Below are 14,103 nucleotides of genomic sequence, written 5' to 3'. Positions count from 1 at the left end.
TACGTACTCAGTGTAGAAATTTGCATTTTTGAATGAGGGGTGAAGACTCTTCTCAAGCAACAACCATGCGACAACCACAATCCCAGTCAGTTTAAACCACAAAAGTCACCAAATAAACCGGTGCTTAACCGTCTCGTAGATGGTACCAAAGCAGACTGGCCTAATTTAGAGGCAATGCGTAAAGTATTCATGCAACACTCAAATATTAAAAAAGGGGAAAATACAACACAAGAAAAATCCCACATCAATTTGGAAAAATTGAGAAAATGCAATAAATATTTTGACATCACAATAATTTTAATTAGTGGAACTAGTTATGAATTGTTAAAGTTTTTAGGTCAAAGTGCCAACCGTGGGCACCCAGTCGCGCAAGACTGCAGCAAAGTCTAAGGTTACAGCCGACCAGGATGGAGCGCGGTTTGGATACACCCAGTGGATGGGGCCTAACCTCACCTTTGGAATAACATGGAATTTTGAAGAAAAGTTGCTGAAAAGGTAAAGTTCAGCAGGGCCAGGCAGCTGTCCAAGTAGGAAGTGGCACCATCGCGGAGTTGCAGAAAGAAGTTGCAGTGAAGATTTCGACGGTCCGACTTTTTCACTTTAGTTTGAAGTTGAACATCTCCAGCAGGACGGAGCTGTGGGCTGTAGCAGACAGCTCCACAAGGCTGGATTGCCCTACGGAGAAGTGCCACTGAACAGCATTTGCTGCTGCATTGAAGAACGTAGCTACAGCCACCGCAAAGTCAAGTCATTCAGCAATACATCTTGGGGAGATTGGCTAGCAGGTAGGTTCTGAGGCCACTTTTTGATGGAAAAGTCGCAAGTGTCCGTTTTTGGCTGTTTGGACACCTTCAGCACAACACCCAAGGGTCCAGTACTAGCGAGGAACCACTTGGAGGGCAGGACTCACTTTTCGCAGGGTCCAGTTGCAGGTTCAAGGTTGCTGGAGCTTTCAATGTCCCAGTAGCTCAGAACTAGTGGCCAGCCAACTAGGCCATGGTAGTCTGAGACCAAACGGCAAGGCAGGCCTCAAGCAGCAGGGCAGTCCTCTGAAGTACAGGCCAGTCGTTGTCGCAGTAGAGAATTTTAGCTCTTTCTACATCTGGTTCTGGAAATTTCCTCCCTTCCCCTCCCCAGCCACCAATAGGTATAGAGTGACTAAAGACACCCTATACTTGTGAGTGTGCTGGAGGCAGCTCTTTCAAAAATAAGTGGAACAGGGAACAGCTCCGCCCCTCCCATCCTGGTAGGAGTTTTCTGAATTAACCAAAAAAAATCTTTCAGTGTGTGTGTCTAAACCAGATGGACATCATGTGACCTTTGGTGCACAACAATAAATGCACTGGGAACAATACCGTTCTCTTACTCACAAAGTAACCCTTAACTGCTTCCTCTCTGCCCTTGGGAAAGCTATAAGAAACATTGGCTAAGTGAGGCCGACACCTGGCATGGCTGGCTAGATGAGAAGTAGTAGTGAGATGGGTGGCAGAGGTAAAGAGCAATGGGAGAAGTGGTCCATGCAGACAAAGACATAGCCTAGAGATTTGCACAATACTACTGGAAACTAAATGCTGCAAGGACAGGACAGGCTAAAATTGACACAAAAGACATTCTAAGGGAACTGCCACTCCCAGTGTTGGAAGAGGTAGTCTTGTCCAAGTGAGAAATAGGAGAGGCCCTGCTGGTAATGAACTCTGGGAAAGTGCTGGGAGCTAATTTTTCAAACGCCTGGTTCAAATGCTCAAACCACATCTCAGAATTCTGGATCACACAGCTAGGGATGTGAAATAACTTCAGCTGGACCTAAATCATGCAATCACAACAGTGATCCCCAAACTAGATAAATCTAGAGACCTTTGTGCCTCCTACACACCGTCTTCCCTTTTCACAACTGATAGTAAGGTATTAGCCAAGATCCTGGCTACCGGGGTAGCCAAGAGGACCAGCTGCCTGCTACACGAGGACCAGATGGGAATTTATGCCGGAAAGAGACACTCGCCTCAATCTGAGATAACTACATGTGTGGCTCGATTCTACAAAGCATGATCTGTAACCCAGTGCTACCCTTTCATTGGATGCCGAAAAGGCCTTTGATTCCAATGACTGAAAGTAACTCCATTTGAACCTGAGACACTTTGGGTTTGGATCAACGTTTTGTGCATGGATAGCCCTGTTATACAAGGGCCCTACGGCAACAGTGCGGTGGATGGGGTGTTGTCAGATATATCTAAGTTGGGAAAAGGAACTAGGCAAAGGTGCCCCCTCTCCCTGCTACTGTTTGCGTTATGTCTGACAAGCTTGGCAAGTTGTGTGTGCTGTAGAGCAGACGTAACTGAAGTGACAGGGAACCTGAAAAAAGTTCAATTCACGCTGACAGCATACTGCTCTATCTTTCTGATCCAGAAATGGTGATCCTAGCGGTCCTATCAATCATCTACAGCTTTGAGGCTTATTTGGGGAATTGCATTAACTGGGACAAATCAACCCTATATCAGATAGGAGAATGAGAGGGTTCAGGGTAGTGACCAGGGACTTTCAAATCTCATAAATGGGCTTAAAATACCTGGGTAATCAGGTTAAAATAAACAGAAACAGGCTGCTGGAGGGGAACTTGTTAGGGTCTTAGAGGACTTCCAGTTGGACGTGAACAAGTGGGGCAAACTTCCCTTAACAATAATGGGTATGCTATTTTAAGCAGAAGTGAGGCAGAGTGACTACGTTGATGAAAGTCCGGGCTGGGAGTTACAAGCATTACACTCAACTCATCATGATAGATCATGATATATTTGTATTTTTGGGTGAGGGTTGATTAGTATTCCTGTTATGGAGTTTCAAAGAGTTTTTTTTTCCAACGCCCACTCGACCCATCTTCCGGGATCCCAAAGATTACTAAGTGATGCATTTTTGGGATCTCAAGGTCCTAGCCTCTAGTTCTTGTATCACGTATCTCAGTACATTCTGATCTTGGGACCTCCCCAGATAGTTTGAAAGAAACTGCCCTCTTCTGTATTACATCTCGGGCTCCTACCACAGGATATTCCTCTATTGCATCGGAAGCAGTTGAGATTTGCCAACCTCCCAATTTTAAATAGTTTGCTGCCATTATAATAGGTTTGATGCAATATTTTCAATTATATCAATCAGACGAGTCTTGATTGCTATTTCCCTTGAGTGCATCAGAGCCAACCCCCAATCACTGTCTTCTAACACTTCAATCTCATTTTTCCACCTGGAGGGTTTGGAGGCAATCTGGAGCATGATAGATTATGGTGCGGTTGAGTTGTCACACTGGTCTCGGAGTTATCCTTCCTTGTAGGACCCAGTTTTCCAGGGGTGTGTTTTTGGGGATATCCACCCAAATTGCTTGTTCCCCATGGAGTGCATGTGTCAGTTGGATATATTTGTATCTTTTAGTGGGGATTTAGTTAATATTCCTGTAATGGAGTTTCAAAGAGTTTTACTACCACTCCCTTCACCGCCCCCCTATGCAGGATATTTCCCAGTGTCTTTATACATACCAGTTAATATATTAGAGGAGGGTTCATCCAGGAATGCAAACAGGAAATCCTACTGGAGTACTTGAAAACCTGGAAAATGTGCAACACAACACTGTATTTGGGGCTCATTCCACTTTTACTCTAAGGCGTGGTTTACCTCCTAAAGTCGATGATGCAGCATTCAAACATTTCCCTCAGCTGCAATTCTACATGTGCATATATTTTTCTGCTATCAAATTCTGAAAACTCACACTGTTAACTTAACTGTTAACTTATAAACATTAACTTAGCAAACTTTATTTTATAGATGACATACCAGTTCTCACTTTTGGGAGCCAGACAATTTACAGATTTCTTTGAAGGCTTTCTCTTTCCACAGCTGAGTAGCCAATGTTAGTTTTCCCTGCCAGCCTATTGTGCTACTGGAGTCCCTGCATACTCTCAGGGGTGTGTGGGCAGGTGCTTACTTTGTCTTCCCTTACAGATAGTGTCCAAACATGGCCGATGACATCTAGGGTCACTGTGGAGTGTGAAGCCCCAGTCAATAATAACCTTTAGTTATATGACGTTGTGTTAGGTTTTCACATCTGGCGTGGCTATTCCCCTGCGATAGCGTGATCTATATAAAGTCCATAAAATTATTAGTGGGTAACCCTCATTCCAAGATATATCAAAGTTGCCACCTTAATATCATATCAGTATTAGCAATGTAGCTTTCTGGTGTCTCAAATGGCGTGTTATGTACACATAAAGGAATTTGGGCAAGGTCATAATTTTATAAGAAGCTATGGGCAGAAGCCTTCCCAGGAAATTTTGTGACTTTCCTTATTTCTGCACAAAGTAAAGTATCCTGTCTCCTGTTCCATCTCCTCCCACAATGCGTCGCCTTCTCAGGTTAGACTTATTCAACCTGCACAACCAAGATCTAACACAAAAAGTTTTTCTTCTCAAATACATGTCGACAATAAGGTCCTCAGACGTAGTCACTTTATATGCTCTGATGTGGAAAGCTATTCAAACTGGTCTTCATTCAAATTCTAATTCACATTCAAATTGCTGGTCTCGGGCCCTTGAGTTGAGGCAGAAAGACCTGAAACATTGAGGAACTACACCTACCGCTCTCTCGAACAGTTGTCCAAGTTGTAGGGATAAGTAATAGATAGAGAAATAATCAGATTATAGCAAATGTCCCAGTTAAATTAGGGTCCATGGAAAACAAACACCAATTAATATTGTGTGAATCAAGTCTTGTTAATTTACTTGGCTGAGAACTGCTTTACAAGAAGAACTGTGTGACTTCTTGCACACCAAATGGTGTCGCAATAGAAACTCAAGATGAAGATTCTGAGTTTAAAATAAAATAACAAGAGCCAAGTGTTCAGCTATTTCCAGTTCATACAAAACCTGACCTGGCTCTTGATTTAAGACAAACAGTAAAGAAATAGGTATGGGATTTTACAGGAAAAGAAATAGGATTATTAAGAAGTGCAGAATCACTTAAAAAACAGGTTCAACCAGATGCTGTTTATCTCACAACTCAATTTTACAAACGTTCAGGAGAAGCAGAAGATAGAATGAAGACTTTCACTGAGAAAATGTTAGAACCAGGTATTCTGTGCGAGTGCTTGCAAGTCTCCCATGATGAGAAATAAAAATCAAAGTCAAAATGGAGGGTGGTCGGAGATTTGAAAAAAGTTAACAAAATTGTACACGCATGTTGCGCTGTGGTACCGAATCCTGCTGTGAATTCGTTTTAATTTCTCCAGATGCAGAATGGTATACATTCATTGACTTATGCCAAGCATTATTCCTATTTCCCTGAATGAGGATAGCCAATACCTTTTTGCTTTTCAGTTTCTTAATGAAGGTCTTGTTTAGTATTGAATAGTTTAAGGATATATAAAAGTCCCTCAATCTTTAGTAAGATTCTAAAGAAAGAATTGGAGAGATTGCAGCTGTCCTGTCATTTGTGTTTTTGCAGTACATAGAAGATTCACTGGTGGCATTCAAAGACAAAAAAAGGGTGCACGTTGAATACAATCCTCCCAAACCATCTTGCTGGTAATAGTCAAAGTTTCACCTACATAGATGCAGTACCGTAAAAAGAAGTGATTTAGCTTTGTCATCATATTAAGACAGGGGCAAGAAAAGTGTTTAAAGAACGTGCTTCTGCTATTCTCAACAAGCAAAAAAATTGAGTTTTTCCCGCTAGCGGGTTTGGAGGGCACAGACCCTGCTGATCTGCCTGTGACAACTCTACTGGGAGCGGGATCATTTCTAGTATCTTTAGATACAGGTGGCACACTCTTCAGGCACCTGTTTTCGTCTGAATATGGGTAAGGTGCTTGAGACTCTAGAAGCGTCAATCAGATTGTGGAATTGATTGCCGCTGTCAGTGATGGACAGAGTGCCACAGATGGTGTTGCTTCCTAGAAGCATGTATCTGTTGCAGAACTCCTTATGTGGCATTCCAAGGTCTACGTTCGCCAAACAAAATAGTTTCTTGGTGTCCCTAGTGTGGCCTGGCAAGAGAAGCATAATGAAAAATGGAGCCACTGAAGTTGGACATAGAGCTTGAGGGACTGGTCCTTCCAGACCTGCAAATTGATTATTTAGCCAGAATGCTGCAATACGCAGCACAGTGGTGTGTGGATGGGCTGAATTTTGAGAAGACGTTGCTGACGGGGTGGAGGGACAGTGTGGACGTCCCAAGATGCTTAATGCAGGGTGCAGAAGTCCAGAGGGACTGCCCGTTTATTGTCCATCAGTTAACGGAGGCATGGAAGCTAGTACTCAACCATGTATTATGCAGGGCAGCTTATGCCAAGTTGCTCCCCCCTGCAGTGGCTACTCCATTCCAGCTTAAATAAACAGTGCTTGAACTAACAAGGTGGATGAGGGTGGCTGCACTGTGGGCGGAGACCTGTACTTGAATGGCACTTTTCTCACTATGTGGCTGGCACAGGACTTGAGTCAGCTACAGCTGGGTCAGTTTTCACAGTATGCCAAGCTATCCTGCATGGTTTATGTTAGAAATTGGGTCTTTGGTTGGCAGTCAGGTTACCCCCCTGTCCAAGCAAGGACCCTCACTCAAGTCCGGGTAAGTCACACACAATCCAAATTATCCTGTGCCCACCCTCTGGTAGCTTGGCACTGAGCAGTAAGGCTTAACTTAGAAGGCAATGTGTAAAATATTTGTGCAATAAATCATACAATACCACCATATAGCACCACAAAAATACACCACACAGTGTTTAGAAAAATATATAATATTTATCTGGTAAATGCAGGCCAAAACGATCAAAGATGCAATAAGTAAATGTAGAGATATCACTGAAAAGTGATATAAAGTGCCTTAATTCTTTTAAAAGCAAAAAAAGTCTGTTTCAAGCACAAAGTACCTGGTTTGAGTGAAAAATCTCCACAGAGGGCTGCAGAGGAGGAGAAGCATGGAAACAAAGGGGTGTGCGTCGATTTCTTGGGCCGCACATGGCGATGCGTCATTTTGTTTCCACGTAGGGACGGCTGTGCGTCGATTTCCGGCGCTCGGTCCTGGACCTCTCCGGGTTGCGGGGTTTTCAGAAGCCCGGGAGACGGTGCGTGGATTTCCTGCGCTGGCAGGACGAAGTCACAGGAGCTGCGTCGATCCGGTGGGCGTTGAGTGGAATTTTCTACCGCACGGAATGCGCTGCAACAATTCCTCTCTGGAAGTCAGGCTGCGTCGTTCCAACTCGGCTATGAGTCGATCCAGTGGGCCGTGCGTCGAATTTCCGGTCGCTACGCTGGCACTGCGTCGATCTTCTAGTTGCGAAGTCAGGCTGCGCACTTTCCAGTTCGGCGTGCAGTGAAATTTTCACCACGGTGCAGGCTGTGTGTCGAATTTCGGCGCACAAGGAGTCCTTCTTGAAGAGATGAAGTCTTTTTGGTCCTGAGACTTCAGGGAACAGGAGGCAAGCTCTATCCAAGCCCTTGGAGAGCACTTTTTCACCTCTGCAGAGAGCAGCAAGGCAGCAGGGCAACAGCAAGGTAGCAGTCCTTCACAGAAAGCAGTCAGGTGAGTCCTTTGGGTAGCCAGACAGTTCTTCTTGGCAGAATGCAGGTTCTGGTTACAAGTTTCTTCTCCAGGAAGTGTCTGAGTTTGAAGGGGCAGAGACCCTGTTTATATACCCAACTGTGCCTTTGAAGTGGGGGAGGCTTCAAAGAGTGGCTTCGAAGTGCACCAGGTCCCCTTTCAGTTCAATCCTGTCTGCCAGGGTCCCAGTAGGGGGTGTGGCAGTCCTTTGTGTGAGAGCAGGCCCTCCACCTCCCCAGCCCAGGAAGACCCATTCAAAATACAGATGTATGCAAGTGAGGCTGAGTTTCCTGTGTTCGGGGTTTGTCTGAGTGAATGCATACGGGAGCTGTCAACTAAACCCAGTCATACGCGGATTGTAAGGCACAGAAGGATTTAAGTGCAGAGACATGCTCACTTTCTAAAAGTGGCATTTCTAAAATAGTAATATTAAATCCAACTTCACCAGTCAGCAGGATTTAATGTCACCATTCCGGCCATACTAAATATGACCTTCCTACTCCTTTCAGATCAGCAGCTACCACTCAAACAATGTATGAGGGCAGCCCCAATGTTAGCCTATGAGGGGAGCAGGCCTCACAGCAGTGTAAAAACGAATTTAGGAGTTTAACACTACCATGACATGTAAACTACATAGGTACATGTCCTGCCTTTTGCCTACACAGCACCATGCCCTATGGGTTACCTAGGGCATACCTTAGGGGTGTCTTATATGTAGAAAAAGGGGAGTTTAGGCTTGGCAAGTACTTTAAATGCCAAGTCGGATTGGCAGTGAAACTGCACACACAGGCCTTGCAATGGCAGGCCCGAGACAAGGTTAAAGGGCTACTTAAGTGGGCTACAGGCCCTGGGCACACATAGTGCACTCTACTAGGGAATTATAAGTAAATTAAATAGTCCATTGGGTATGATCCAATGTTACCATGTTTAAAGGGAGAGAGCATATGCACTTTAGCACTGGTTAGCAGTGGTAAAGTGCGCAGAGTCTTAAAACCAGCTAAAACCGTGTCCAACAAGTGGAGGGAGGCAGGCAAAAAAAAAAACTTAGGGGTGACCACCCTAAGGCTGTCAGGTCTAAAAGTATATTAAGTCAAAAGCCGTTCGAGAAATCTGAAAGAAATTTTAGCCATAAGCAAACAGAAACAGCCTCGTTCATTTAAGGGAACGCAGAAGTACCTGAGTTGTGTGCACTGTAACAATGTAATCACAGGAGATACTGTCACACATCCCACAAGAGATACTCGTAAGAAGTGAAGATATTCCGAAGACTGCAACAGTAAAAACGTGATATTCGCTTTGAAATGTCCCTATGGGAAAGTGTATGTGCGAAAAACCGAGAGAAAAATGAAAGCAACAATATTCAACCACAAAAGCAACATCCGCAATAAAGCATCCACTTCCGGTATAGCTGCACGTTGGGAGGAGGCGGGTCATAACATTTCACAGTTGAGATTCCAGATACTAGAAGCTGTACAAGCCAAGGTAGACAGATCATCACAAAAAAAGATGCTACTAAGGGAATTTGGGGGGGAGGGGGGGGGAAATCAAGAGACCTGACAGCATGCAACCAAAGGGAATGAATGATAAGCTTGAATACACATGCTTTCTCTGATAATTTTTGGCCACTTTTTCATTTATTTTGTGACCTGTTTTTAGAAATACTGAATTATTGCACATTTTCAGTATATATACTTGTTTTCATTGACATTTCATGTCTTTTCATTTACTGTGGGACATGCTCTTTTACTTAATTTTAGTCCTAATTTATTGCACATTTTCAGTGTTTACTTTTAGCACGTTTCAGGGCCGTGGTTTTGATCAATATATTGATCTGTTTCATTGTCGGGTGGATCTTGCAGCATGTGCGTAGTTCACCTTTCTGTTTATATTGTTTACACTTCTGTTATGGCGGGTATTTCAAAGTGTGGGAAGGAGCAGTGCCTTTAAGGACACGTTAGAAATCAGGACGCAAGTTCATTTACTTCCGAGAGTCCAGTCTATTTAGTAGCATGCCGAGTCTTTGGCATTTCAGTCGCTGGCAGATGCTGCATGACTGTTGGCACTGTCTTCAGCATTATCCATCGGTTTCGAAGTGGTGTGGTATGGTTGGAAGCGTATAAGTGCTGCGTATATAGTAGGGGCTAAAGACATCACTTGCACGTCTATTAACGTGGCGCCGCTTGCATGCAGGTAGCTGCTTGTGGATTCAAGGCGTGAGTGCTTCACATTTTTCACATCTTTTACTTGGGAGCAGCGTCTGTTCAATTTTTTAAGTAGGGGGCACGCGTTTTTGGTACACGTGAAAGTTGCTTCTAGGCTGTTCACAATGAGCGTGTAATGGTTGTAATCATGGTACTCTGTTATCTCGAAATACATTTGTATATGACAGGTCATGGGTTGTTGCACTGATTGGTTAACTTGTACAGAACTCATTGATACATGCATGGTCATCCTTTCATGTTAAGTTGGAAGCACAGTTTGATGATTTCAAAGTTGTTGTGTAGCTTCCAGTTAAGTGAGAGCATTTTTAAATATTATTTTCATAAATACCCTTGAAGAAGGGTCACTGTGCCCAAAATACACTGAGATTTACAAAAGCATCAGAAGTGTCTGAAGAGGATCGATAATCTTGCTAAATTGGGAATGAAAAAATCCTCCTGGGTTTGATGTCAAGTGCACCTAGGCGCGGACAGCAGAGGGACCGCACGGCCTTCACATGCAATGGATTTAAGAGACCATCAAGGCATACTGAGAGCAGACTATGCAAACTGTTTCATTTCTGAAATCAATATAGTATCATACTCGTCTGATGTAATTTCAGCACGAGCAGCTGAGTAATCCACTCTGACAAGAGCCTGTTTGACTGAAGAATTAGTTGTGCCCAATTATACAGACAGCCAATATGAATTTGTAGTACATGCTTTTCGGCAGTTATGGTCATAAAGGGGCTTCATAACATCCTCTGGTACCCCTATCAGAAATGGGTCCTATACCCTGGACGTAATGGAGGCTACTCAGCATACTACAGAGACATTGGTTCTGAAGTGCATTGCTCATAAGTCTGGTGGTGACTTGGGCAATCACTATGCTGGTCAATTGGCGACAATAGGAGTCAAAACTTTGTGAAAATGATGTGGAAACATCCAATGTAAAGAGTGTGATTTTTTTTTTTGTTAAATCCAATAAGACCACACATAATCAACTCAATTGCCCTGAAAAGTAGGAGTAAAGTTACCCTACTACCACAGAAAGACAGAACAGTCGTGATAGGGGATTCTGCAAGAACCACAAGCACCCGCAAAACACTGAAGACTGATTCCTGGACCTGAGGACCTGTAAAGGAAGGGGACCAAGGCCAAGAGTCACGCAAGTGTCCGGGGGGTAGGAGCCCACTAAACCCCAGATGAAGGTGTAAAAGGGCTGCCTCCTGGTGGAAGAAGCCGAAGAATCTGCAACAACGGAAGGTGCCAGGAACTTCTCCTTTGTTCAGAAGATGTCCCACGGCGTGCTGGAGGTTGCAGAAGTGTTTCCACGCAGAAATACCGCAAACAAGCCTTGCTAGATGCAAGAGTCGCGGTTGAGGATTTTGGGTGCTTCTGGGGACTAGGAAGGACCAGGATGTCGCCCCTTGGAGGAGGAGATAGAGGGGGCGCTCAGCAACTCAGAGAGCCCCCACAGAAGCAGGCAGCACCCACAGAAGTCCCGGAACAGGCACTTAGAAGATCTGAGGACAGCGGTCGACTCAGAGTCACAAAGGGGGGTCCTACGACGTCCGAGTCCAACTCAGTGAGTTGGGCAATGCAGGACAGAGTGCTGGGGACCCAGGCTAGGCTGCGCACAAAGGAAGTCCTGGAAAAGTACACAGAAGCCGGAGCAGCTGCAAATCATGCAGTACACAGGTTTGCTGTCTGGCGTGGGATGGCAAGGACTTACCTCCAACAAATTTGGACAGAAGGGCCACTGGACTGTGGGAGACACTTGGACCCAGCTCCTGTGTTCCAGGGACCACACTCGTTAGGATGAGAGGGGACCCAGAGGACCGGTGATGCAGAAGTTTGGTGCCTGCGTTGGCAGGGGGAAGATTCCGTCGACCCACGGGAGATTTCTTCTTGGCTTCCAGTGCAGGGTGAAGGCAGGCAGCCCTCAGAGCGTGCACCACCAGGAAACAGTCGAGAAAGCAGACAGGGTGAGGCGCTACAATGCTGCTAGTAGTCGTCTTGCTACTTTGTTGCGGTTTTGCAGGTGTCCTGGAGCAGTCAGCGGTCGATCCTTGGCAGAAGTCGAAGAGGGAAGTGCCGAGGAACTCCAGAAAAGGAGGTTTGGTTACTGAGAAAGGAGGCTTGGCTACTGAAAGAAGTAAGCACCTATCAGGTGGGGTCTCCGACGTCACCTGTTGGCACTGGCCACTCATACCAGTCCATTGTGCCCCAACACCTCTGAATCCAAGATGGCAGAGGTCTGGGACACACTGGAGGAGCTCTGGGTACCTCCCCTGGGAGGTACTGGTCAGGGGAGTGGTAACTCCCCTTTCCTTTGTCCAGTTTCATGCCAGAGAAGGGCGGGGGTGATCCCTGAACCGATGTAGACTGGCTTATGCAGAGATGGGCACCATCTGTGCCCATCAAAGCATTTCCAGAGGCTGGGGGAGGCTACTCCTCCCCAGCCCTTCACACCTATTTCCAAAGGGAGAGGGTGTAACACCCTCTCTCAGAGGAAATCCTTTGTTCTGCCTTCCTGGGACTGGGCTGCCCAGGCCCCAGGGGTGCAGAAACCTGTCTGAGGGGTTGGCAGCAGCAGCTGCAGTGGAGACCCCGGAAAGGCAGTTTGGCAGCATCCGGGTTCTGTGCTAGAGATCCGGGGACGCATGGAATTGTCCCCCCAATACCAGAATGGTATTAGGGTGACAATTCCATGATCCTAGACATGTTACATGGCCATGTTCCGAGTTACCATTGTGACGCTACATATAGGTAGTGACCTATATGTAGTGCACGCGTGAAATGGTGTCCCCTCACTCACAAAGTCCGGGGAATTTGCCCTGAACAATGTGGGGGTACCTTGGCTAGTGCCAGGGTGCCCACACACTAAGTAACTTGGCACCTAACCTTCACCGCGTGAGGGTTAGACATCTAGGTGACTTATAAGTTACTTATGTGCAGTGAAAATGGCTGTGAAGTAACGTGGACGTTATTTCACTCAGGCTGCAGTGGTAGTCCTGTGTAAGAATTGTCTGAGCTCCCGATGGGTGGCAAAAGAAATGCTGCAGCCCATAGGGATCTCCTGGAACCCCAATACCCTGGGTACCTATGTACCATATACAAGGGAATTATAAGGGTGTTCCAGTGTGCCAATGAGAATTGGTAAAATTAGTCACTAGCCTGCAGTGACAAATTTAGAAAGCAGAGAGAGCATAAACACTGAGGTTCTGGTTAGCAGAGCCTCAGTGATAGGCACCACACAGGGAACACATATAGGCCACAAACTTATGAGCACTGGGGTCCTGGCTAGCAGAATCCCAGTGACACATAAAACATACTGACAACATAGGGTTTTCACTATGAGCACTGGGCCCTGGCTAGCAGGATCCCAGTGAGACAGTAAAAACACCCTGACATACTCACAAACAGGCTAAAAGTGGGGGTAACAAGGCTAGAAAGAGGCTACCTTCCTACAATTTGACACTGACATTGTTCTCTCAGTTCCACCCTGCAAGCCTTAATGGGGTACAGAAAAGATCAGGAAGTGAAGCCAGCTCACGAGTTGACACGTAATGTACTCCAGTGTCATCAAGCCCAGGGGAAGAGGTGCGGCTGGAGCCACATAGCGCCTCTGCAAGTTGTGAAAAAGCCTAGACGGCAGGCATTATGTGGTAACACCATCAAGCACCATCACCTTTCAACCCAACTACTACTACACAACCCTCTATCTCAAAGAAATTATAGCTCGAGCCAACTGACTGGAAGTTTTCATATGCTGGAGCACTAAAGAGGCTCGGACACCCGAGCTTGAACTGATGCGGCTATGGAACCATTGGCCCTGCGCAGCCCTTGAAGAGGAGTTGGGATGGATAGGGCTTTCACCATTGCAGTCACAGGTACATGGAAAAGGAGTGGGGCACTCACCGAGGGCTTATGAGTCAGCCTTGTCGGAAAGCACTCACTGTTACAACAACAATCAATGATCAGCATAATGTTTTGCATGCCACAGTGTAAGTCCCGTAGTTATGGTTTAGATACTGGTGTAGTCGCACCTTTTCATGGATTGAACCTGTCATGCTAAGTACTGCATAGTTAAACACCTAATTGTGTTCCAGAGGCGCCTAGAGAGCTTTCACCCGTGCCGACACGGGCAGCCCCGACTAGCTCATGGTTAGGGCTCTCACTGGTGCCTACATCATCAGCAGACCAGTAACTCACGTAGAGATGGTAAGGTTATATTACCTGTGTGCTCTCAAATGAAAATGCCTTGATGCTATAAGGGAAAGGAGATCGAGACTTTCACTGGCAACCTCACCGAAGGCCTGCTGCTCTCCTC

General features: G+C 45.7%; 1 protein-coding gene across 1 annotated transcript in view; it reads right to left on the bottom strand.

Moving 5' to 3' along the window:
- WDR62 (WD repeat domain 62) overlaps positions 1-14,103 on the bottom strand; it is a gene marked incomplete at its 5' end in the record, with an annotated part of 926,258 nt that overhangs the window by 831,173 nt on the left and 80,982 nt on the right. The window lies entirely within an intron of this gene.

This window comes from Pleurodeles waltl, chromosome 9 (assembly GCF_031143425.1).
Source record: "Pleurodeles waltl isolate 20211129_DDA chromosome 9, aPleWal1.hap1.20221129, whole genome shotgun sequence".
Classification (NCBI taxonomy): Eukaryota; Metazoa; Chordata; class Amphibia; order Caudata; family Salamandridae; genus Pleurodeles; species Pleurodeles waltl.
The sequence above is the reverse complement of the archived record's forward strand: the minus strand, read 5'-3'. Positions and strand labels throughout refer to the sequence as shown.